This window comes from Balaenoptera acutorostrata, chromosome 21, assembly GCF_949987535.1.
Source record: "Balaenoptera acutorostrata chromosome 21, mBalAcu1.1, whole genome shotgun sequence".
Classification (NCBI taxonomy): domain Eukaryota; kingdom Metazoa; phylum Chordata; class Mammalia; order Artiodactyla; family Balaenopteridae; genus Balaenoptera; species Balaenoptera acutorostrata.
The window spans coordinates 1,345,514-1,369,722 of NC_080084.1; positions in this window are offsets into that span (position 1 = coordinate 1,345,514).

Genomic DNA, 24,209 nt, shown 5'->3' on the forward strand with positions numbered 1-24,209 from the left:
ATTCAGGGATGTGCAGCCCTATTATTTGAGATCAGCCCTTCTGGCTCTTTCATGGATGAAACTAACTGGGATAAGAGTCGTTCTAAGCTGGGGACCATGGTTTCTTACCCTAGTCTACACAGAAACAGCACTGTGAGGGAGAGGAGTTGCTGGTGTTTGGTAGCACAATCTCCTATTCTGAAGAGAAACATTTCGTTGTAAGCGGGTTGCATCAGCCTTGCCTCATTTTCACAAGTGGCTATAAAGGAGGGCAGTCAGTAGGCCTCACCCTTCAAGCCCACTCCAAATTAACAGAGAAAACACCAGGCCTCGGTGTGCTTTCCTGTGGCAAGTAAACTTGGCTTTCATTCCTTAGGGGGCACTTTGGCTCAGAACTGCCCTACCCCAAGGATTCAGAAATGTTCAGCACAATTGTTTGAGAACAGCTTTTCTGGCTCTTTCATGGATGAAACCAACTGGGAAAAGAGCCGTTCTAAGCTGGGGACCATGGTGTCTTACCCTAGTCTACACAGAAACAGCACTCTGAGGGAGAGGAGTTGCTGGTGTTTGGTAGCACAATCTCCTATTCTGAAGAGAAACATTTCGTTGTAAGCGGGTTGCATCAGCCTTGCCACATTTTCTCAACTGGCTTTAAAGAAGGGCAGTCAGTTGGCAGACTTCCTTGAGTCCCTGCGTCCCAGGCTGGAAACTTTGCTTTCATTCCTTAGTTAGCACATTGGCTCAGGACGGCCTTACCCCAAGGATTCAGGGATGTGCAGCCCGATTACTCGAGATCAGCCCTTCTGGCTCTTTCATGGATGAAACGAACTGGGAAAAGAGCCGTTCTAAGCTGGGGACCATGGTGTCTTTCCCTAGTCTACACAGAAACAGCACTCTGAGGGAGACGATCTGCTGGCGTTTGGTAGCAAAATCGCTTATTCTGAAGAGAAACATTTCGTTGTAAGCGGGTTGCATCAGCCTTGCCTCATTTTCACAAGTGGCTATAAAGGAGGGCAGTCAGTAGGCCTCACCCTTCAAGCCCACTCCAAATTAACAGAGAAAACACCAGGCCTCGGTGTGCTTTCCTGTGGCAAGTAAACTTTGCTTTCATTCCTTAGGGGGCACTTTGGCTCAGAACTGCCCTACCCCAAGGATTCAGGAATGTTCAGCACGATTGTTTGAGAACAGCTTTTCTGGCTCTTTCATGGATGAAACCAACGGGAAAAGAGTCGTTCTAAGCTGGGGACCATGGTGTCTTTCCCTAGTCTACACAGAAACAGCACTCTGAGGGAGAGGAGCTGCTGGCGTTTGGTAGCACAATCTCCTATTCTGAAGAGAAACATTTCGTTGTAAGCGGGTTGCATCAGCCTTGCCACATTTTCTCAACTGGCTTTAAAGAAGGGCAGTCAGTTGGCAGACTTACTTTAGGTCCTGCTTCCCACGCTGGAAAGTTTGCTTTCATTCCTTTGTTAGCACATTGGCTCAGGACGGCCTTAACCCAAGGATTCAGGGATGTGCAGCCCGATTACTTGAGATCAGGCCTTCTGGCTCTTTCATGGATGAAACCAACTGGGAAAAGAGCCGTTCTAAGCGGGGGACCATGGTGTCTTTCCCTAGTCTACACAGAAACAGCACTCTGAGGGAGACGAGCTTCTGGCGTTTGGTAGCAAAATCGCCTATTCTGAAGAGAAACATTTCGTTGTAAGCGGGTTGCATCAGCCTTGCCTCATTTTCACAAGTGGCTATAAAGGAGGGCAGTCAGTAGGCCTCACCCTTCAAGCCCACTCCAATTTCCTAGAGAAAGCACCAGGCCTCAGTGTGCTTTCCTGTGGCAAGTAAACTTTGCTTTCATTCCTTAGGGGGCACTTTGGCTCAGAACTGCCCTACCCCAAGGATTCAGGAATGTTCAGCCCGATTGTTTGAGAACAGCTTTTCTGGCTCTTTCATGGATTTAACCAACTGGGAAAAGAGCCGTTCTAAGCTGGGGACCATGGTGTCTTTCCCTAGTCTACACAGAAACAGCACTCTGAGGGAGAGGAGCTGCTGGCGTTGTTTAGCAAAATCTCCTATTCTGATTAGAAACATTTCTTTGCAAGCGGGTTGCATCAGCCTTGCCACATGTTCTCAACTGGCTTTAAAGAAGGGCAGTCAATTGGCAAACTTCCTTGAGGCCCTGCTTCCCAGGCTGTAAACTTTGCTTTCATTCCTTAGTTGGCACATTGGCTCAGGACTGCCTTACCCCAAAGATTCAGGGATGTGCAGCCCTATTAGTTGAGATCAGCCCTTCTGGCTCTTTCATGGATGAAGCTAACTGGGAAAAGAGCCGTTCTAAGCTGGGGACCATGGTGTCTTTCCCTAGTCTACACCGAAACAGCACTCTGAGGGAGACGAGCTGCTGGTGTTTGGTAGCACAATCTCCTATTCTGAAGAGAAACATTTCGTTGTAAGCGGGTTGCATCAGCCTTGCCAGATTTTCTCAACTGGCTTTGAAGAAGGGCAGTCAGTTGGTAGACTTACTTGAGGCCCTGCTGCCCAGGCTGGAAATTTTGCTTTCATTCCTTAGGTGGCACATTGGCTCAGGACGGCCTTACACCAAGGATTCAGGGATGTGCAGCCCGATTACTTGAGATCAGCCCTTCTGGCTCTTTCATGGATGAAACCAACTGGGAAAAGAGCCGTTCTAAGCTGGGGACCATGGTGTCTTTCCCTAGTCTACACAGAAACAGCACTCTGAGGGAGACGAGCTGCTGGTGTTTGGTAGCACAATCTCCTATTCTGAAGAGAAACATTTCGTTGTAAGCGGGTTGCATCAGCCTTGCCACATTTTCTCAACTGGCTTTAAAGAAGGGCAGTCAGTTGGCAGACTTAGTTGAGGCCCTGCTTACCACGCTGGAAACTTTGCTTTCATTCCTTCGTTAGCACATTGGCTCAGGACGGCCTTACCCCAAGGATTCAGGGATATGCAGCCCGATTACTTGAGATCAGCCCTTCTGGCTCTTTCATGGATGAAACCAACTGGGAAAAGAGCCGTTCTAAGTTGGGCACCATGGTGTCTTACCCTAGTCTACACAGAAACAGCACTCTGAGGGATAGGAGCTGCTGGTGTTTGGTAGCGCAATCTCCTATTCTGAAGAGAAACATTTCGTTGTAAGTGGGATGCATCAGACACCACATTTTCTCAACTGGCTTTAAAGAAGGGCAGTCAGTTGGCAGACTTCCTTGAGTCCCTGCGTCCCAGGCTGCAAACTTTGCTTTCATTCCTTAGTTAGCACATTGGCTCAGGACGGCCTTACCCCAAGGATTCAGGGATGTGCAGCCCGATTACTCGAGATCAGCCCTTCTGGCTCTTTCATTGATGAAACCAACTGGGAAAAGAGCCGTTCTAACCTGGGGACCATGGTGTCTTTCCCTAGTCTACACAGAAACAGCACTCTTAGGGAGACGAGCTGCTGGCGTTTGGTAGCAAAATCGCCTATTCTGAAGAGAAACATTTCGTTGTAAGCGGTTTGCATCAGCCTTGCCTCATTTTCACAAGTGGCTATAAAGGAGGGCAGTCCGTAGGCCTCACCCTTCAAGCCCACTCCAATTTCCTAGAGAAAACACCAGGCCTCGGTGTGCTTTCCTGTGGCAAGTAAACTTTGCTTTCATTCCTTAGTTGGCACATTGGCTCAGGACTGCCTTACCCCAAAGATTCAGGGATGTGCAGCCCTATTAGTTGAGATCAGCCCTTCTGGCTCTTTCATGGATGAAACTAACTGGGAAAAGAGCCGTTCTAAGCTGGGGACCATGGTGTCTTTCCCTAGTCTACACAGAAACAGCACTCTGAGGGAGAGGACCTGCTGGCGTTGTTTAGCAGACTCTCCTATTCTGATGAGAAACATTTCTTTGCAAGCGGGTTGCATCAGCCTTGCCACATTTTCTCAACTGGCTTTAAAGAAGGGCAGTCAATTGGCAAACTTCCTTGAGGCCCTGCTTCCCAGGCTGTAAACTTTGCTTTCATTCCTTAGTTGGCACATTGGCTCAGGACTGCCTTACCCCAAAGATTCAGGGATGTGTAGCCCTATTAGTTGAGATCAGCCCTTCTGGCTCTTTCATGGATGAAACTAACTGGGATAAGAGTCGTTCTAAGCTGGGGACCATGGTGTCTTACCCTCGTCTACACAGAAACAGCACTCTGAGGGAGAGGAGTTGCTGGTGTTTGGTAGCACAATCTCCTATTCTGAAGAGAAACATTTCGTTGTAAGCGGGTTGCATCAGCTTTGCCACATTTTCTCAACTGGCTTTAAAGAAGGGCAGTCAGTTGGTAGACTTCCTTGAGTCCCTGCGTCCCAGGCTGGAAACTTTGCTTTCATTCCTTAGTTAGCACATTGGCTCAGGATGGCCTTACCCCAAGGATTCAGGGATGTGCAGCCCGATTACTCGAGATCAGACCTTCTGGCTCTTTCATGGATGAAACCAACTGGGAAAAGAGCCGTTCTAAGCGGGGGACCATGGTGTCTTTCCCTAGTCTACACAGAAACAGCACTCTGAGGGAGACGAGCTGCTGGCGTTTGGTAGCAAAATCGCCTATTCTGAAGAGAAACATTTCGTTGTAAGCGGGTTGCATCAGCCATGCCTCATTTTCACAAGTGGCTATAAAGGAGGGCAGTCAGTAGGCCTCACCCTTCAAGCCCACTCCAATTTCCTAGAGAAAACACCAGGCCTCGGTGTGCTTTCCTGTGGCAAATATACTTTGCTTTCATTCCTTAGGGGGCACTTTGGCTCAGAAATGCCCTACCCCAAGGATTCAGGAATATTCAGCCCGATTGTTTGAGAACAGCTTTTCTGGCTCTTTCATGGATGAAACCAACTGGGAAAAGAGCCGTTCTAAGCTGGGGACCATGGTGTCTTTCCCTAGTCTACACAGAAACAGCACTCTGAGGGAGACGAGCTACTGGTGTTTGGTAGCACAATCTCCTATTCTGAAAAGAAACATTTCGTTGTAAGTGGGATGCATCAGACTTGCCACATTTTCTCAACTGGCTTTAAAGAAGGGCAGTCAGTTGGCAGACTTCCTTGAGTCCCTGCGTCCCAGGCTGGAAACTTTGCTTTCATTCCTTAGTTAGCACATTGGCTCAGGACGGCCTTACCCCAAGGATTCAGGGATGTGCAGCCCGATTACTCGAGATCAGCCCTTCTGGCTCTTTCATGGATGAAACCAACTGGGAAAAGAGCCGTTCTAAGCTGGGGACCATGGTGTCTTTCCCTAGTCTACAAAGAAACAGCACTCTGAGGGAGACGAGCTGCTGTCGTTTGGTAGCAAAATCGACTATTCTGAAGAGAAACATTTCGTTGTAAGCGGGTTGCATCAGCCTTGCCTCATTTTCACAAGTGGCTATAAAGGAGGGCAGTCAGTAGGCCTCACCCTTCAAGCCCACTCCAATTTCCTAGAGAAAACACCAGGCCTCGGTGTGCTTTCCTGTGGCAAGTAAACTTTGCTTTCATTCCTTAGGGGGCACTTTGGCTCAGAACTGCCCTACCCCAAGGATTCAGGAATGTTCAGCCCGATTGTTTGAGAACAGCTTTTCTGGCTCTTTCATGGATGAAACCAACTGGGAAAAGAGCCGTTCTAAGCTGGGGACCATGGTGTCTTTCCCTAGTCTACACAGAAACAGCACTCTGAGGGAGAGGAGCTCCTGGCGTTGTTTAGCAAAATCTCCTATTCTGATGAGAAACATTTCTTTGCAAGCGGGTTGCATCAGCCTTGCCACATTTTCTCAACTGGCTTTAAAGAAGGGCAGTCATTGGCAAACTTCCTTGAGGCCCTGCTTCCCAGGCTGTAAACTTTGCATTCATTCCTTAGTTGGCACATTGGCTCAGGACTGCCTTACCCCAAAGATTCAGGGATGTGCAGCCCTATTAGTTGAGATCAGCCCTTCTGGCTCTTTCATGGATGAAACTAACTGGGATAAGAGCCGTTCTAAGCTGGGGACCATGGTGTCTTACCCTCGTCTACACAGAAACAGCACTCTGAGGGAGAGGAGTTGCTGGTGTTTGGTAGCACAATCTCCTATTCTGAAGAGAAACATTTCGTTGTAAGCGGGTTGCATCAGCTTTGCCACATTTACTCAACTGGCTTTAAAGAAGGGCAGTCAGTTGGTAGACTTCCTTGAGTCCCTGCGTCCCAGGCTGGAAACTTTGCTTTCATTCCTTAGTTAGCACATTGGCTCAGGATGGCCTTACCCCAAGGATTCAGGGATGTGCAGCCCGATTACTCGAGATCAGCCCTTCTGGCTCTTTCATGGATGAAACCAACTGGGAAAAGAGACGTTCTAAGCTGGGGACCATGGTGTCTTTCCCTAGTCTACACAGAAACAGCACTCTGAGGGAGACGAGCTGCTGGCGTTTGGTAGCAAAATCGCCTATTCTGAAGAGAAACATTTCGTTGTAAGCGGGTTGCATCAGCCATGCCTCATTTTCACAAGTGGCTATAAAGGAGGGCAGTCAGTAGGCCTCACCCTTCAAGCCCACTCCAATTTCCTAGAGAAAACACCAGGCCTCGGTGTGCTTTCCTGTGGCAAATATACTTTGCTTTCATTCCTTAGGGGGCACTTTGGCTCAGAAATGCCCTACCCCAAGGATTCAGGAATATTCAGCCCGATTGTTTGAGAACAGCTTTTCTGGCTCTTTCATGGATGAAACCAACTGGGAAAAGAGCCGTTCTAAGCTGGGGACCATGGTGTCTTTCCCTAGTCTACACAGAAACAGCACTCTGAGGGAGACGAGCTGCTGGTGTTTGGTAGCACAATCTCCTATTCTGAAAAGAAACATTTCGTTGTAAGTGGGATGCATCAGACTTGCCACATTTTCTCAACTGGCTTTAAAGAAGGGCAGTCAGTTGGCAGACTTCCTTGAGTCCCTGCGTCCCAGGCTGGAAACTTTGCTTTCATTCCTTAGTTAGCACATTGGCTCAGGACGGCCTTACCCCAAGGATTCAGGGATGTGCAGCCCGATTACTTGAGATCAGCCCTTCTGGCTCTTTCATGGATGAAACCAACTGGGAAAAGAGCCGTTCTAAGCTGGGGACCATGGTGTCTTTCCCTAGTCTACAAAGGAACAGCACTCTGAGGGAGACGAGCTGCTGGCGTTTGGTAGCAAAATCGACTATTCTGAAGAGAAACATTTCGTTGTAAGCGGGTTGCATCAGCCTTGCCTCATTTTCACAAGTGGCTATAAAGGAGGGCAGTCAGTAGGCCTCACCCTTCAAGCCCACTCCAATTTCCTAGAGAAAACACCAGGCCTCGGTGTGCTTTCCTGTGGCAAGTAAACTTTGCTTTCATTCCTTAGGGGGCACTTTGGCTCAGAACTGCCCTACCCCAAGGATTCAGGAATGTTCAGCCCGATTGTTTGAGAACAGCTTTTCTGGCTCTTTCATGGATGAAACCAACTGGGAAAAGAGCCGTTCTAAGCTGGGGACCATGGTGTCTTTCCCTAGTCTACACAGAAACAGCACTCTGAGGGAGAGGAGCTCCTGGCGTTGTTTAGCAAAATCTCCTATTCTGATGAGAAACATTTCTTTGCAAGCGGGTTGCATCAGCCTTGCCACATTTTCTCAACTGGCTTTAAAGAAGGGCAGTCAATTGGCAAACTTCCTTGAGGCCCTGCTTCCCAGGCTGTAAACTTTGCTTTCATTCCTTAGTTGGCACATTGGCTCAGGACTGCCTTACCCCAAAGATTCAGGGATGTGCAGCCCTATTAGTTGAGATCAGCCCTTCTGGCTCTTTCATGGATGAAACTAACTGGGATAAGAGCCGTTCTAAGCTGGGGACCATGGTGTCTTACCCTAGTCTACACAGAAACAGCACTCTGAGGGAGACGAGCTGCTGGTGTTTGGTAGCACAATCTCCTAATCTGAAGAGAAACATTTCGTTGTAATCGGGTTGCATCAGCCTTGCCACATTTTCTCAACTGGCTTTAAAGAAGGGCAGTCAGTTGGCAGAGTTACTTGAGGCCCTGCTTCCCACGCTGGAAACTTTGCTTTCATTCCTTCGTTAGCACATTGGCTCAGGACGGCCTTACCCCAAGGATTCAGGGATATGCAGGCCGATTACTTGAGATCAGCCCTTCTGGCTCTTTCATGGATGAAACCAACTGGGAAAAGAGCCGTTCTAAGTTGGGCAGCATGGTGTCTTACCATAGTCTACACAGAAACAGCACTCTGAGTGATAGGAGCTGCTGGTGTTTGGTAGCACAATCTCCTATTCTGAAGAGAAACATTTCGTTGTAAGTGGGATGCATCAGACTTGCCACATTTTCACAACTGGCTTTAAAGAAGGGCAGTCAGTTGGCAGACTTCCTTGAGTCCCTGCGTCCCAGGCTGGAAACTTTGCTTTCATTCCTTAGTTAGCACATTGGCTCAGGACGGCCTTACCCCAGGGATTCAGGGATGTGCAGCCCGATTACTCGAGATCAGCCCTTCTGGCTCTTTCATTGATGAAACCAACTGGGAAAAGAGCCGTTCTAAGCTGGGGACCATGGTGTCTTTCCCTAGTCTACACAGAAACAGCACTCTGAGTGAAACGAGATGCTGCCGTTTGGTAGCAAAATCTCCTATTCTGAAGAGAAACATTTCGTTGTAAGCGGGTTGCATCAGCCTTGCCTCATTTTCACAAGTGGCTATAAAGGAGGGCAGTCAGTAGGCCTCACCCTTCAAGCCCACTCCAATTTCCTAGAGAAAACACCAGTCCTCTGTGTGCTTTCCTGTGGCAAGTAAACTTTGCTTTCATTCCTTAGGGGGCACTTTGGCTCAGAACTGCCCTACCCCAAGGATTCAGGAATGTTCAGCCCGATTGTTTGAGAACAGCTTTTCTGGCTCTTTCATGGATGAAACCAACTGGGAAAAGAGCCGTTCTAAGCTGGGGACCATGGTGTCTTTCCCTAGTCTACACAGAAACAGCACTCTGAGGGAGAGGAGTTGCTGGTGTTTGGTAGCACAATCTCCTATTCTGAAGAGAAACATTTCGTTGTAAGCGGGTTGCATCAGCCTTGCCACATGTTCTCAACTGGCTTTAAAGAAGGGCAGTCAGTTGGTAGACTTACTTGAGGCCCTGCTGCCCAGGCTGGAAATTTTGCTTTCATTCCTTAGGTGGCACATTGGCTCAGGACGGCCTTACACCAAGGATTCGGGGATGTGCAGCCCGATTACTTGAGATCAGCCCTTCTGGCTCTTTCATGGATGAAACAAACTGGGAAAAGAGCCATTCTAAGCTGGGGACCATGGTGTCTTTCCCTAGTCTACACAGAAACAGCACTCTGAGGGAGACGAGCTGCTGGTGTTTGGTAGCACAATCTCCTAATCTGAAGAGAAACATTTCGTTGTAATCGGGTTGCATCAGCCTTGCCACATTTTCTCAACTGGCTTTAAAGAAGGGCAGTCAGTTGGCAGACTTACTTGAGGCCCTGCTTCCCACGCTGGAAACTTTGCTTTCATTCCTTCGTTAGCACATTGGCTCAGGACGGCCTTACCCCAAGGATTCAGAGATATGCAGGCCGATTACTTGAGATCAGCCCTTCTGGCTCTTTCATGGATGAAACCAACTGGGAAAAGAGCCGTTCTAAGTTGGGCAGCATGGTGTCTTACCATAGTCTACACAGAAACAGCACTCTGAGGGATAGGAGCTGCTGGTGTTTGGTAGCACAATCTCCTATTCTGAAGAGAAACATTTCGTTGTAAGTGGGCTGCATCAGACTTGCCACATTTTCTCAACTGGCTTTAAAGAAGGGCAGTCAGTTGGCAGACTTCCTTGAGTCCCTGCGTCCCAGGCTGGAAACTTTGCTTTCATTCCTTAGTTAGCACATTGGCTCAGGACGGCCTTACCCCAGGGATTCAGGGATGTGCTGCCCGATTACTCGAGATCAGCCCTTCTGGCTCTTTCATGGATGAAACCAACTGGGAAAAGAGCCGTTCTAAGCTGGGGACCATGGTGTCTTTCCCTAGTCTACACAGAAACAGCACTCTGAGTGAAACGAGATGCTGGCGTTTGGTAGCAAAATCTCCTATTCTGAAGAGAAACATTTCGTTGTAAGCGGGTTGCATCAGCCTTGCCTCATTTTCACAAGTGGCTATAAAGGAGGGCAGTCAGTAGGCCTCACCCTTCAAGCCCACTCCAATTTCCTAGAGAAAACACCAGGCCTCGGTGTGCTTTCCTGTGGCAAGTAAACTTTGCTTTCATTCCTTAGGGGGCACTTTGGCTCAGAACTGCCCTACCCCAAGGATTCAGGAATGTTCAGCCCGATTGTTTGAGAACAGCTTTTCTGGCTCTTTATGGATGAAACCAACTGGGAAAAGAGCCGTTCTAAGCTGGGGACCATGGTGTCTTTCCCTAGTCTACACAGAAACAGCACTCTGAGTGAAACGAGATGCTGGCGTTTGGTAGCAAAATCTCCTATTCTGAAGAGAAACATTTCGTTGTAAGCGGGTTGCATCAGCCTTGCCTCATTTTCACAAGTGGCTATAAAGGAGGGCAGTCAGTAGGCCTCACCCTTCAAGCCCACTCCAATTTCCTAGAGAAAACACCAGGCCTCGGTGTGCTTTCCTGTGGCAAGTAAACTTTGCTTTCATTCCTTAGGGGGCACTTTGGCTCAGAACTGCCCTACCCCAAGGATTCAGGAATGTTCAGCCCGATTGTTTGAGAACAGCTTTTCTGGCTCTTTCATGGATGAAACCAACTGGGAAAAGAGCCGTTCTAAGCTGGGGACCATGGTGTCTTTCCCTAGTCTACACAGAAACAGCACTCTGAGGGAGAGGAGCTGCTGGCGTTTTTTAGCAAAATCTCCTATTCTGATGAGAAACATTTCTTTGCAAGCGGGTTGCATCAGCCTTGCCACATTTTCTCAACTGGCTTTAAAGAAGGGCAGTCAATTGGCAAACTTCCTTGAGGCCCTGCTTCCCAGGCTGTAAACTTTGCTTTCATTCCTTAGTTGGCACATTGGCTCAGGACTGCCTTACCCCAAAGATTCAGGGATGTGCAGCCCTATTAGTTGAGATCAGCCCTTCTGGCTCTTTCGTGGATGAAACTAACTGGGATAAGAGCCGTTCTAAGCTGGGGACCATGGTGTCTTACCCTAGTCTACACAGAAACAGCACTCTGAGGGAGACGAGCTGCTGGTGTTTGGTAGCACAATCTCCTAATCTGAAGAGAAACATTTCGTTGTAATCGGGTTGCATCAGCCTTGCCACATTTTCTCAACTGGCTTTAAAGAAGGGCAGTCAGTTGGCAGACTTAGTTGAGGCCCTGCTTCCCACGCTGGAAAATTTGCTTTCATTCCTTCGTTAGCACATTGGCTCAGGACGGCCTTACCCCAAGGATTCAGGGATATGCAGCCCGATTACTTGAGATCAGCCCTTCTGGCTCATTCATGGATGAAACCAACTGGGAAAAGAGCCGTTCTAAGCTGGGGACCATGGTGTCTTACCCTCGTCTACACAGAAACAGCACTCTGAGGGAGAGGAGTTGCTGGTGTTTGGTAGCACAATCTCCTATTCTGAAGAGAAACATTTCGTTGTAAGCGGGTTGCATCAGCTTTGCCACATTTACTCAACTGGCTTTAAAGAAGGGCAGTCAGTTGGTAGACTTCCTTGAGTCCCTGCGTCCCAGGCTGGAAACTTTGCTTTCATTCCTTAGTTAGCACATTGGCTCAGGATGGCCTTACCCCAAGGATTCAGGGATGTGCAGCCCGATTACTCGAGATCAGCCCTTCTGGCTCTTTCATGGATGAAACCAACTGGGAAAAGAGCCGTTCTAAGCTGGGGACCATGGTGTCTTTCCCTAGTCTACACAGAAACAGCACTCTGAGGGAGACGAGCTGCTGGCGTTTAGTAGCAAAATCGCCTATTCTGAAGAGAAACATTTCGTTGTAAGCGGGTTGCATCAGCCATGCCTCATTTTCACAAGTGGCTATAAAGGAGGGCAGTCAGTAGGCCTCACCCTTCAAGCCCACTCCAATTTCCTAGAGAAAACACCAGGCCTCGGTGTGCTTTCCTGTGGCAAATATACTTTGCTTTCATTCCTTAGGGGGCACTTTGGCTCAGAAATGCCCTACCCCAAGGATTCAGGAATATTCAGCCCGATTGTTTGAGAACAGCTTTTCTGGCTCTTTCATGGATGAAACCAACTGGGAAAAGAGCCGTTCTAAGCTGGGGACCATGGTGTCTTTCCCTAGTCTACACAGAAACAGCACTCTGAGGGAGACGAGCTGCTGGTGTTTGGTAGCACAATCTCCTATTCTGAAAAGAAACATTTCGTTGTAAGTGGGATGCATCAGACTTGCCACATTTTCTCAACTGGCTTTAAAGAAGGGCAGTCAGTTGGCCGACTTCCTTGAGTCCCTGCGTCCCAGGCTGGAAACTTTGCTTTCATTCCTTAGTTAGCACATTGGCTCAGGACGGCCTTACCCCAAGGATTCAGGGATGTGCAGCCCGATTACTTGAGATCAGCCCTTCTGGCTCTTTCATGGATGAAACCAACTGGGAAAAGAGCCGTTCTAAGCTGGGGACCATGGTGTCTTTCCCTAGTCTACAAAGAAACAGCACTCTGAGGGAGACGAGCTGCTGGCGTTTGGTAGAAAAATCGACTATTCTGAAGAGAAACATTTCGTTGTAAGCGGGTTGCATCAGCCTTGCCTCATTTTCACAAGTGGCTATAAAGGAGGGCAGTCAGTAGGCCTCACCCTTCAAGCCCACTCCAATTTCCGAGAGAAAACACCAGGCCTCGGTGTGCTTTCCTGTGGCAAGTAAACTTTGCTTTCATTCCTTAGGGGGCACTTTGGCTCAGAACTGCCCTACCCCAAGGATTCAGGAATGTTCAGCCCGATTGTTTGAGAACAGCTTTTCTGGCTCTTTCATGGATGAAACCAACTGGGAAAAGAGCCGTTCTAAGCTGGGGACCATGGTGTCTTTCCCTAGTCTACACAGAAACAGCACTCTGAGGGAGAGGAGCTCCTGGCGTTGTTTAGCAAAATCTCCTATTCTGATGAGAAACATTTCTTTGCAAGCGGGTTGCATCAGCCTTGCCACATTTTCTCAACTGGCTTTAAAGAAGGGCAGTCAATTGGCAAACTTCCTTGAGGCCCTGCTTCCCAGGCTGTAAACTTTGCTTTCATTCCTTAGTTGGCACATTGGCTCAGGACCGCCTTACCCCAAAGATTCAGGGATGTGCAGCCCTATTAGTTGAGATCAGCCCTTCTGGCTCTTTCATGGATGAAACTAACTGGGATAAGAGCCGTTCTAAGCTGGGGACCATGGTGTCTTACCCTAGTCTACACAGAAACAGCACTCTGAGGGAGACGAGCTGCTGGTGTTTGGTAGCACAATCTCCTAATCTGAAGAGAAACATTTCGTTGTAATCGGGTTGCATCAGCCTTGCCACATTTTCTCAACTGGCTTTAAAGAAGGGCAGTCAGTTGGCAGAGTTACTTGAGGCCCTGCTTCCCACGCTGGAAACTTTGCTTTCATTCCTTCGTTAGCACATTGGCTCAGGACGGCCTTACCCCAAGGATTCAGGGATATGCAGGCCGATTACTTGAGATCAGCCCTTCTGGCTCTTTCATGGATGAAACCAACTGGGAAAAGAGCCGTTCTAAGTTGGGCAGCATGGTGTCTTACCATAGTCTACACAGAAACAGCACTCTGAGGGATAGGAGCTGCTGGTGTTTGGTAGCACAATCTCCTATTCTGAAGAGAAACATTTCGTTGTAAGTGGGATGCATCAGACTTGCCACATTTTCACAACTGGCTTTAAAGAAGGGCAGTCAGTTGGCAGACTTCCTTGAGTCCCTGCGTCCCAGGCTGGAAACTTTGCTTTCATTCCTTAGTTAGCACATTGGCTCAGGACGGCCTTACCCCAGGGATTCAGGGATGTGCAGCCCGATTACTCGAGATCAGCCCTTCTGGCTCTTTCATTGATGAAACCAACTGGGAAAAGAGCCGTTCTAAGCTGGGGACCATGGTGTCTTTCCCTAGTCTACACAGAAACAGCACTCTGAGTGAAACGAGATGCTGGCGTTTGGTAGCAAAATCTCCTATTCTGAAGAGAAACATTTCGTTGTAAGCGGGTTGCATCAGCCTTGCCTCGTTTTCACAAGTGGCTATAAAGGAGGGCTGTCAGTAGGCCTCACCCTTCAAGCCCACTCCAATTTCCTAGAGAAAACACCAGTCCTCTGTGTGCTTTCCTGTGGCAAGTAAACTTTGCTTTCATTCCTTAGGGGGCACTTTGGCTCAGAACTGCCCTACCCCAAGGATTCAGGAATGTTCAGCCCGATTGTTTGAGAACAGCTTTTCTGGCTCTTTCATGGATGAAACCAACTGGGAAAAGAGCCGTTCTAAGCTGGGGACCATGGTGTCTTTCCCTAGTCTACACAGAAACAGCACTCTGAGGGAGAGGAGTTGCTGGTGTTTGGTAGCACAATCTCCTATTCTGAAGAGAAACATTTCGTTGTAAGCGGGTTGCATCAGCCTTGTCACATGTTCTCAACTGGCTTTAAAGAAGGGCAGTCAGTTGGTAGACTTACTTGAGGCCCTGCTGCCCAGGCTGGAAATTTTGCTTTCATTCCTTAGGTGGCACATTGGCTCAGGACGGCCTTACACCAAGGATTCGGGGATGTGCAGCCCGATTACTTGAGATCAGCCCTTCTGGCTCTTTCATGGATGAAACCAACTGGGAAAAGAGCCATTCTAAGCTGGGGACCATGGTGTCTTTCCCTAGTCTACACAGAAACAGCACTCTGAGGGAGACGAGCTGCTGGTGTTTGGTAGCACAATCTCCTAATCTGAAGAGAAACATTTCGTTGTAATCGGGTTGCATCAGCCTTGCCACATTTTCTCAACTGGCTTTAAAGAAGGGCAGTCAGTTGGCAGACTTACTTGAGGCCCTGCTTCCCACGCTGGAAACTTTGCTTTCATTCCTTCGTTAGCACATTGGCTCAGGACGGCCTTACCCCAAGGATTCAGAGATATGCAGGCCGATTACTTGAGATCAGCCCTTCTGGCTCTTTCATGGATGAAACCAACTGGGAAAAGAGCCGTTCTAAGTTGGGCAGCATGGTGTCTTACCATAGTCTACACAGAAACAGCACTCTGAGGGATAGGAGCTGCTGGTGTTTGGTAGCACAATCTCCTATTCTGAAGAGAAACATTTCGTTGTAAGTGGGCTGCATCAGACTTGCCACATTTTCTCAACTGGCTTTAAAGAAGGGCAGTCAGTTGGCAGACTTCCTTGAGTCCCTGCGTCCCAGGCTGGAAACTTTGCTTTCATTCCTTAGTTAGCACATTGGCTCAGGACGGCCTTACCCCAAGGATTCAGGGATGTGAAGCCCGATTACTCGAGATCAGCCCTTCTGGCTCTTTCATGGATGAAACCAACTGGGAAAAGAGCCGTTCTAAGCTGGGGACCATGGTGTCTTTCCCTAGTCTACACAGAAACAGCACTCTGAGGGAGACGAGCTGCTGGCGTTTGGTAAAAAAATCGCCTATTCTGAAGAGAAACATTTCGTTGTAAGCGGGTTGCATCAGCCTTGCCTCATTTTCACAAGTGGCTATAAAGGAGGGCAGTCAGTAGGCCTCACCCTTCAAGACCACTCCAATTTCCTAGCGAAAACACCAGGCCTCGGTGTGCTTTCCTGTGGCAAGTAAACTTTGCTTTCATTCCTTAGGGGGCACTTTGGCTCAGAACTGCCCTACCCCAAGGATTCAGGAATGTTCAGCCCGATTGTTTGAGAACAGCTTTTCTGGCTCTTTCATGGATGAAACCAACTGGGAAAAGAGCCGTTCTAAGCTGGGGACCATGGTGTCTTTCCCTAGTCTACACAGAAACAGCACTCTGAGGGAGAGGAGCTGCTGGCGTTTTTTAGCAAAATCTCCTATTCTGATGAGAAACATTTCTTTGCAAGCGGGTTGCATCAGCCTTGCCACATTTTCTCAACTGGCTTTAAAGAAGGGCAGTCAATTGGCAAACTTCCTTGAGGCCCTGCTTCCCAGGCTGTAAACTTTGCTTTCATTCCTTAGTTGGCACATTGGCTCAGGACTGCCTTACCCCAAAGATTCAGGCATGTGCAGCCCTGTTAGTTGAGATCAGCCCTTCTGGCTCTTTCATGGATGAAACTAACTGGGATAAGAGCCGTTCTAAGCTGGGGACCATGGTGTCTTAATCTAGTCTACACAGAAAAAGCACTCTGAGGGAGACGAGCTGCTGGTGTTTGGTAGCACAATCTCCTATTCTGAAGAGAAACATTTCGTTGTAATCGGGTTGCATCAGCCTTGCCACATTTTCTCAACTGGCTTTAAAGAAGGGCAGTCAGTTGGCCGACTTACTTGAGGCCCTGCTTCCCACGCTGGAAACTTTGCTTTCATTCCTTCGTTAGCACATTGGCTCAGGACGGCCTTACGCCAAGGATTCAGGGATAGGCAGGCCGATTACTTGAGATCAGCCCTTCTGGCTCTTTCATGGATGAAACCAACTGGGAAAAGAGCCGTTCTAAGTTGGGCAGCATGGTGTCTTACCCTAGTCTACACAGAAACAGCACTCTGAGGGATAGGAGCTGCTGGTGTTTGGTAGCACAAACTCCTATTCTGAAGAGAAACATTTCGTTGTAAGTGGGCTGCATCAGACTTGCCACATTTTCTCAACTGGATTTAAGAAGGGCAGTCAGTTGGCAGACTTCCTTGAGTCCCTGCGTCCCAGGCTGGAAACTTTCCTTTCATTCCTTAGTTAGCACATTGGCTCAGGACGGCCTTACCCCAGGGATTCAGGGATGTGCAGCCCGATTACTCGAGATCAGCCCTTCTGGCTCTTTCATGGATGAAACCAACTGGGAAAAGAGCCGTTCTAAGCTGGGGACCATGGTGTCTTTCCCTAGTCTACACAGAAACAGCACTCTGAGTGAAACGAGATGCTGGCGTTTGGTAGTAAAATCGCCTATTCTGAAGAGAAACATTTCGTTGTAAGCGGGTTGCATCAGCCTTGCCTCATTTTCACAAGTGGCTATAAAGGAGGGCAGTCAGTAGGCCTCACCCTTCAAGCCCACTCCAATTTCCTAGAGAAAACACCAGGCCTCGGTGTGCTTTCCTGTGGCAAGTAAACTTTGCTTTCATTCCTTAGGGGGCACTTTGGCTCAGAACTGCCCTACCCCAAGGATTCAGGAATGTTCAGCCCGATTGTTTGAGAACAGCTTTTCTGGCTCTTTCATGGATGAAACCAACTGGGAAAAGAGCCGTTCTAAGCTGGGGACCATGGTGTCTTTCCCTAGTCTACACAGAAACAGCACTCTGAGGGAGAGGAGCTGCTGGCGTTTTTTAGCAAAATCTCCTATTCTGATGAGAAACATTTCTTTGCAAGCGGGTTGCATCAGCCTTGCCACATTTTCTCAACTGGCTTTAAAGAAGGGCAGTCAATTGGCAAACTTCCTTGAGGCCCTGCTTCCCAGGCTGTAAACTTTGCTTTCATTCCTTAGTTGGCACATTGGCTCAGGACTGCCTTACCCCAAAGATTCAGGCATGTGCAGCCCTATTAGTTGAGATCAGCCCTTCTGGCTCTTTCATGGATGAAACTAACTGGGATAAGAGCCGTTCTAAGCTGGGGACCATGGTGTCTTAATCTAGTCTACACAGAAACAGCACTCTGAGGGAGACGAGCTGCTGGTGTTTGGTAGCACAATCTCCTATTCTGAAGAGAAACATTTCGTTGTAATCGGGTTGCATCAGCCTTGCCACATTTTCTCAACTGGCTTTAAAGAAGGGCAGTCAGTTGGCCGACTTACTTGAGGCCCTGCTTCCCACGCTGGAAACTTTGCTTTCATTCCTTCGTTAGCACATTGGCTCAGGACGGCCTTACGCCAAGGATTCAGGGATAGGCAGGCCGATTACTTGAGATCAGCCCTTCTGGCTCTTTCATGGATGAAACCAACTGGGAAAAGAGCCGTTCTAAGTTGGGCAGCATGGTGTCTTACCCTAGTCTACACAGAAACAGCACTCTGAGGGATAGGAGCTGCTGGTGTTTGGTAGCACAATCTCCTATTCTGAAGAGAAACATTTCGTTGTAAGTGGGCTGCATCAGACTTGCCACATTTTCTCAACTGGCTTTAAAGAAGGGCAGTCAGTTGGCAGACTTCCTTGAGTGCCTGCGTCCCAGGCTGGAAATTTTGCTTTCATTCCTTAGGTGGCACATTGGCTCAGGACGGCCTTACCCCAGGGATTCAGGGATGTGCAGCCCGATTACTCCAGATCAGCCCTTCTGGCTCTTTCATGGATGAAACCAACTGGGAAAAGAGCCGTTCTAAGCTGGGGACCATGGTGTCTTTCCCTAGTCTACACAGAAACAGCACTCTGAGTGAAACGAGATGCTGGCGTTTGGTAGTAAAATCGCCTATTCTGAAGAGAAACATTTCGTTGTAAGCGGGTTGCATCAGCCTTGCCTCATTTTCACAAGTGGCTATAAAGGAGGGCAGTCAGTAGGCCTCACCCTTCAAGCCCACTCCAATTTCCTAGAGAAAACACCAGGCCTCGGTGTGCTTTCCTGTGGCAAGTAAACTTTGCTTTCATTCCTTAGGGGGCACTTTGGCTCAGAACTGCCCTACCCCAAGGATTCAGGAATGTTCAGCCCGATTGTTTGAGAACAGCTTTTCTGGCTCTTTCATGGATGAAACCAACTGGGAAAAGAGCCGTTCTAAGCTGGGGACCATGGTGTCTTTCCCTAGTCTACACAGAAACAGCACTCTGAGGGAGAGGAGCTGCTGGCGTTTGGTAGCAAAATCTCCTATTCTGATGAGAAACATTTCTTTGCAAGCGGGTTGCATCAGCCTTGCCACATTTTCTCAACTGGCTTTAAAGAAGGGCAGTCAATTGGGAGACTTACTTGAGGCCCTGCTGCCCAGGCTGTAAACTTTGCTTTCATTCCTTAGTTGGCACATTGGCTCAGGACTGCCTTACCCCAAAGATTCAGGGATGTGCAGCCCTATTAGTTGAGATCAGCCCTTCTGGCTCTTTCATGGATGAAACTAACTGGGATAAGAGCCGTTCTAAGCTGGGGACCATGGTGTCTTACCCTAGTCTACACAGAAACAGCACTCTGAGGGAGAGGAGTTGCTGGTGTTTGGTAGCACAATATCCTATTCTGAAGAGAAACATTTCGTTGTAAGCGGGTTGCATCAGCCTTGCCACATTTTCTCAACTGGCTTTAAAGAAGGGCAGTCAGTTGGTAGACTTACTTGAGGCCCTGCTGCCCAGGCTGGAAATTTTGCTTTCATTCCTTAGGTGGCACATTGGCTCAGGACGGCCTTACACCAAGGATTCAGGGATGTGCAGCCCGATTACTTGAGATCAGCCCTTCTGGCTCTTTCATGGATGAAACCAACTGGGAAAAGAGCCGTTCTAAGCTGGGGACCATGGTGTCTTTCCCTAGTCTACACAGAAACAGCACTCTGAGGGAGACGAGCTGCTGGTGTTTGGTAGCACAATCTCCTATTCTGAAGAGAAATATTTCGTTGTAAGCGGGTTGCATCAGCCTTGCCACATTTTCTCAACTGGCTTTAAAGAAGGGCAGTCAGTTGGCAGACTTAGTTGAGGCCCTGCTTCCCACGCTGGAAACTTTGCTTTCATTCCTTCGTTAGCATATTGGCTCAGGACGGCCTTACCCCAAGGATTCAGGGATATGCAGCCCGATTACTTGAGATCAGCCATTCTGGCTCTTTCATGGATGAAACCAACTGGGAAAAGAGCCGTTCTAAGTTGGGCACCATGGTGTCTTACCCTAGTCTACACAGAAACAGCACTCTGAGGGATAGGAGCTGCTGGTGTTTGGTAGCACAATCTCCTATTCTGAAGAGAAACATTTCGTTGTAATCGGGTTGCATCAACCTTGCCACATTTTCTCAACTGGCTTTAAAGAAGGGCAGTCAGTTGGCAGACTTAGTTGAGGCCCTGCTTCCCACGCTGGAAACTTTGCTTTCATTCCTTCGTTAGCACATTGGCTCAGGACGGCCTTACCCCAAGGATTCAGGGATATGCAGCCCGATTACTTGAGATCAGCCCTTCTGGCTCTTTCATGGAAGAAACCAACTGGGAAAAGAGCCGTTCTAAGTTGGGCACCATGGTGTCTTACCCTAGTCTACACAGAAACAGCACTCTGAGGGATAGGAGCTGCTGGTGTTTGGTAGCACAATCTCCTATTCTGAAGAGAAACATTTCGTTGTAAGTGGGATGCATCAGACTTGCCACATTTTCTCAACTGGCTTTAAAGAAGGGCAGTCAGTTGGCAGACTTCCTTGAGTCCCTGCGTCCCAGGCTGGAAACTTTGCTTTCATTCCTTAGTTAGCACATTGGCTCAGGACGGCCTTACCCCAAGGATTCAGGGATGTGCAGCCCGATTACTCGAGATCAGCCCTTCTGGCTCTTTCATGGATGAAACCAACTGGGAAAAGAGCCGTTCTAAGCTGGGGACCATGGTGTCTTTCCCTAGTCTACACAGAAACAGCACTCTGAGGGAGACGACCTGCTGGCGTTTGGTAGCAAAATCATCTATTCTGAAGAGAAACATTTCGTTGTAAGCGGGTTGCATCAGCCTTGCCTCATTTTCACAAGTGGCTATAAAGGAGGGCAGTCAGTAGGCCTCACCCTTCAAGCCCACTCCAATTTCCTAGAGAAAACACCAGGCCTCGGTGTGCTTTCCTGTGGCAAGTAAACTTTGCTTTCATTCCTTAGGGGGCACTTTGGCTCAGAACTGCCCTACCCCAAGGATTCAGGAATGTTCAGCCCGATTGTTTGAGAACAGCTTTTCTGGCTCTTTCATGGATGAAACCAACTGGGAAAAGAGCCGTTCTAAGCTGGGGACCATGGTGTCTTTCCCTAGTCTACACAGAAACAGCACTCTGAGGGAGAGGAGCTGCTGGCGTTTTTTAGCAAAAGCTCCTATTCTGATGAGAAACATTTCTTTGCAAGCGGGTTGCATCAGCCTTGCCACATTTTCTCAACTGGCTTTAAAGAAGGGCAGTCAGTTGGTAGACTTACTTGAGGCCCTGCTGCCCAGGCTGGAAATTTTGCTTTCATTCCTTAGGTGGCACATTGGCTCAGGACGGCCTTACACCAAGGATTCAGGGATGTGCAGCCCGATTACTTGAGATCAGCCTTTCTGGCTCTTTCATGGATGAAACCAACTGGGAAAAGAGCCGTTCTAAGCTGGGGACCATGGTGTCTTTCCCTAGTCTACACAGAAACAGCACTCTGAGGGAGATGAGCTGCAGGTGTTTGGTAGCACAATCTCCTATTCTGAAGAGAAACATTTCGTTGTAATCGGGTTGCATCAGCCTTGCCACATTTTCTCAACTGGCTTTAAAGAAGGGCAGTCAGTTGGCAGACTTCCTTGAGTGCCTGCGTCCCAGGCTGGAAACTTTGCTTTCATTCCTTAGTTAGCACATTGGCTCAGGACGGCCTTACCCCAAGGATTCAGGGATGTGCAGCCCGATTACTCGAGATCAGCCCTTCTGGCTCTTTCATGGATGAAAGCAACTGGGAAAAGAGCCGTTCTATGCTGTGGACCATGGTGTCTTTCCCTAGTCTACACAGAAACAGCACTCTTAGGGAGACGAGCTGCTGGCGTTTGGTAGCAAAATCGCCTATTCTGAAGAGAAACATTTCGTTGTAAGCGGGTTGCATCAGCCTTGCCTCATTTTCACAAGTGGCTATAAAGGAGGGCAGTCAGTAGGCCTCACCCTTCAAGCCCACTCCAATTTCCTAGAGAAAACACCAGGCCTCGGTGTGCTTTCCTGTGGCAAGTAAACTTTGCTTTCATTCCTTAGGGGGCACTTTGGCTCAGAACTGCCCTACCCCAAGGATTCAGGAATGTTCAGCCCGATTGTTTGAGAACAGCTTTTCTGGCTCTTTCATGGATGAAACCAACTGGGAAAAGAGCCGTTCTAAGCTGGGGACCATGGTGTCTTTCCCTAGTCTACACAGAAACAGCACTCTGAGGGAGAGGAGCTGCTGGCGTTTGGTAGCAAAATCTCCTATTCTGATGAGAAACATTTCTTTGCAAGCGGGTTGCATCAGCCTTGCCACATTTTCTCAACTGGCTTTAAAGAAGGGCAGTCAATTGGGAGACTTACTTGAGGCCCTGCTGCCCAGGCTGTAAACTTTGCTTTCATTCCTTAGTTGGCACATTGGCTCAGGACTGCCTTACCCCAAAGATTCAGGGATGTGCAGCCCTATTAGTTGAGATCAGCCCTTCTGGCTCTTTCATGGATGAAACTAACTGGGATAAGAGCCGTTCTAAGCTGGGGACCATGGTGTCTTACCCTAGTCTACACAGAAACAGCACTCTGAGGGAGAGGAGTTGCTGGTGTTTGGTAGCACAATATCCTATTCTGAAGAGAAACATTTCGTTGTAAGCGGGTTGCATCAGCCTTGCCACATTTTCTCAACTGGCTTTAAAGAAGGGCAGTCAGTTGGTAGACTTACTTGAGGCCCTGCTGCCCAGGCTGGAAATTTTGCTTTCATTCCTTAGGTGGCACATTGTCTCAGGACGGCCTTACACCAAGGATTCAGGGATGTGCAGCCCGATTACTTGAGATCAGCCCTTCTGGCTCTTTCATGGATGAAACCAACTGGGAAAAGAGCCGTTCTAAGCTGGGGACCATGGTGTCTTTCCCTAGTCTACACAGAAACAGCACTCTGAGGGAGACGAGCTGCTGGTGTTTGGTAGCACAATCTCCTATTCTGAAGAGAAATATTTCGTTGTAAGCGGGTTGCATCAGCCTTGCCACATTTTCTCAACTGGCTTTAAAGAAGGGCAGTCAGTTGGCAGACTTAGTTGAGGCCCTGCTTCCCACGCTGGAAACTTTGCTTTCATTCCTTCGTTAGCATATTGGCTCAGGACGGCCTTACCCCAAGGATTCAGGGATATGCAGCCCGATTACTTGAGATCAGCCATTCTGGCTCTTTCATGGATGAAACCAACTGGGAAAAGAGCCGTTCTAAGTTGGGCACCATGGTGTCTTACCCTAGTCTACACAGAAACAGCACTCTGAGGGATAGGAGCTGCTGGTGTTTGGTAGCACAATCTCCTATTCTGAAGAGAAACATTTCGTTGTAATCGGGTTGCATCAGCCTTGCCACATTTTCTCAACTGGCTTTAAAGAAGGGCAGTCAGTTGGCAGACTTAGTTGAGGCCCTGCTTCCCACGCTGGAAACTTTGCTTTCATTCCTTCGTTAGCACATTGGCTCAGGACGGCCTTACCCCAAGGATTCAGGGATATGCAGCCCGATTACTTGAGATCAGCCCTTCTGGCTCTTTCATGGAAGAAACCAACTGGGAAAAGAGCCGTTCTAAGTTGGGCACCATGGTGTCTTACCCTAGTCTACACAGAAACAGCACTCTGAGGGATAGGAGCTGCTGGTGTTTGGTAGCACAATCTCCTATTCTGAAGAGAAACATTTCGTTGTAAGTGGGATGCATCAGACTTGCCACATTTTCTCAACTGGCTTTAAAGAAGGGCAGTCAGTTGGCAGACTTCCTTGAGTCCCTGCGTCCCAGGCTGGAAACTTTGCTTTCATTCCTTAGTTAGCACATTGGCTCAGGACGGCCTTACCCCAAGGATTCAGGGATGTGCAGCCCGATTACTCGAGATCAGCCCTTCTGGCTCTTTCATGGATGAAACCAACTGGGAAAAGAGCCGTTCTAAGCTGGGGACCATGGTGTCTTTCCCTAGTCTACACAGAAACAGCACTCTGAGGGAGACGAGCTGCTGGCGTTTGGTAGCAAAATCGCCTATTCTGAAGAGAAACATTTCGTTGTAAGCGGGTTGCATCAGCCTTGCCTCATTTTCACAAGTGGCTATAAAGGAGGGCAGTCAGTAGGCCTCACCCTTCAAGCCCACTCCAATTTCCTAGAGAAAACACCAGGCCTCGGTGTGCTTTCCTGTGACAAGTAAACTTTGCTTTCATTCCTTAGGGGGCACTTTGGCTCAGAAATGCCCTACCCCAAGGATTCAGGAATGTTCAGCCCGATTGTTTGAGAACAGCTTTTCTGGCTCTTTCATGGATGAAACTAACTGGGATAAGAGCCGTTCTAAGCTGGGGACCATGGTGTCTTACCCTAGTCTACACAGAAACAGCACTCTGAGGGAGAGGAGTTGCTGGTGTTTGGTAGCACAATCTCTTATTCTGAAGAGAAACATTTCATTGTAAGCGGGTTGCATCAGCCTTGCCA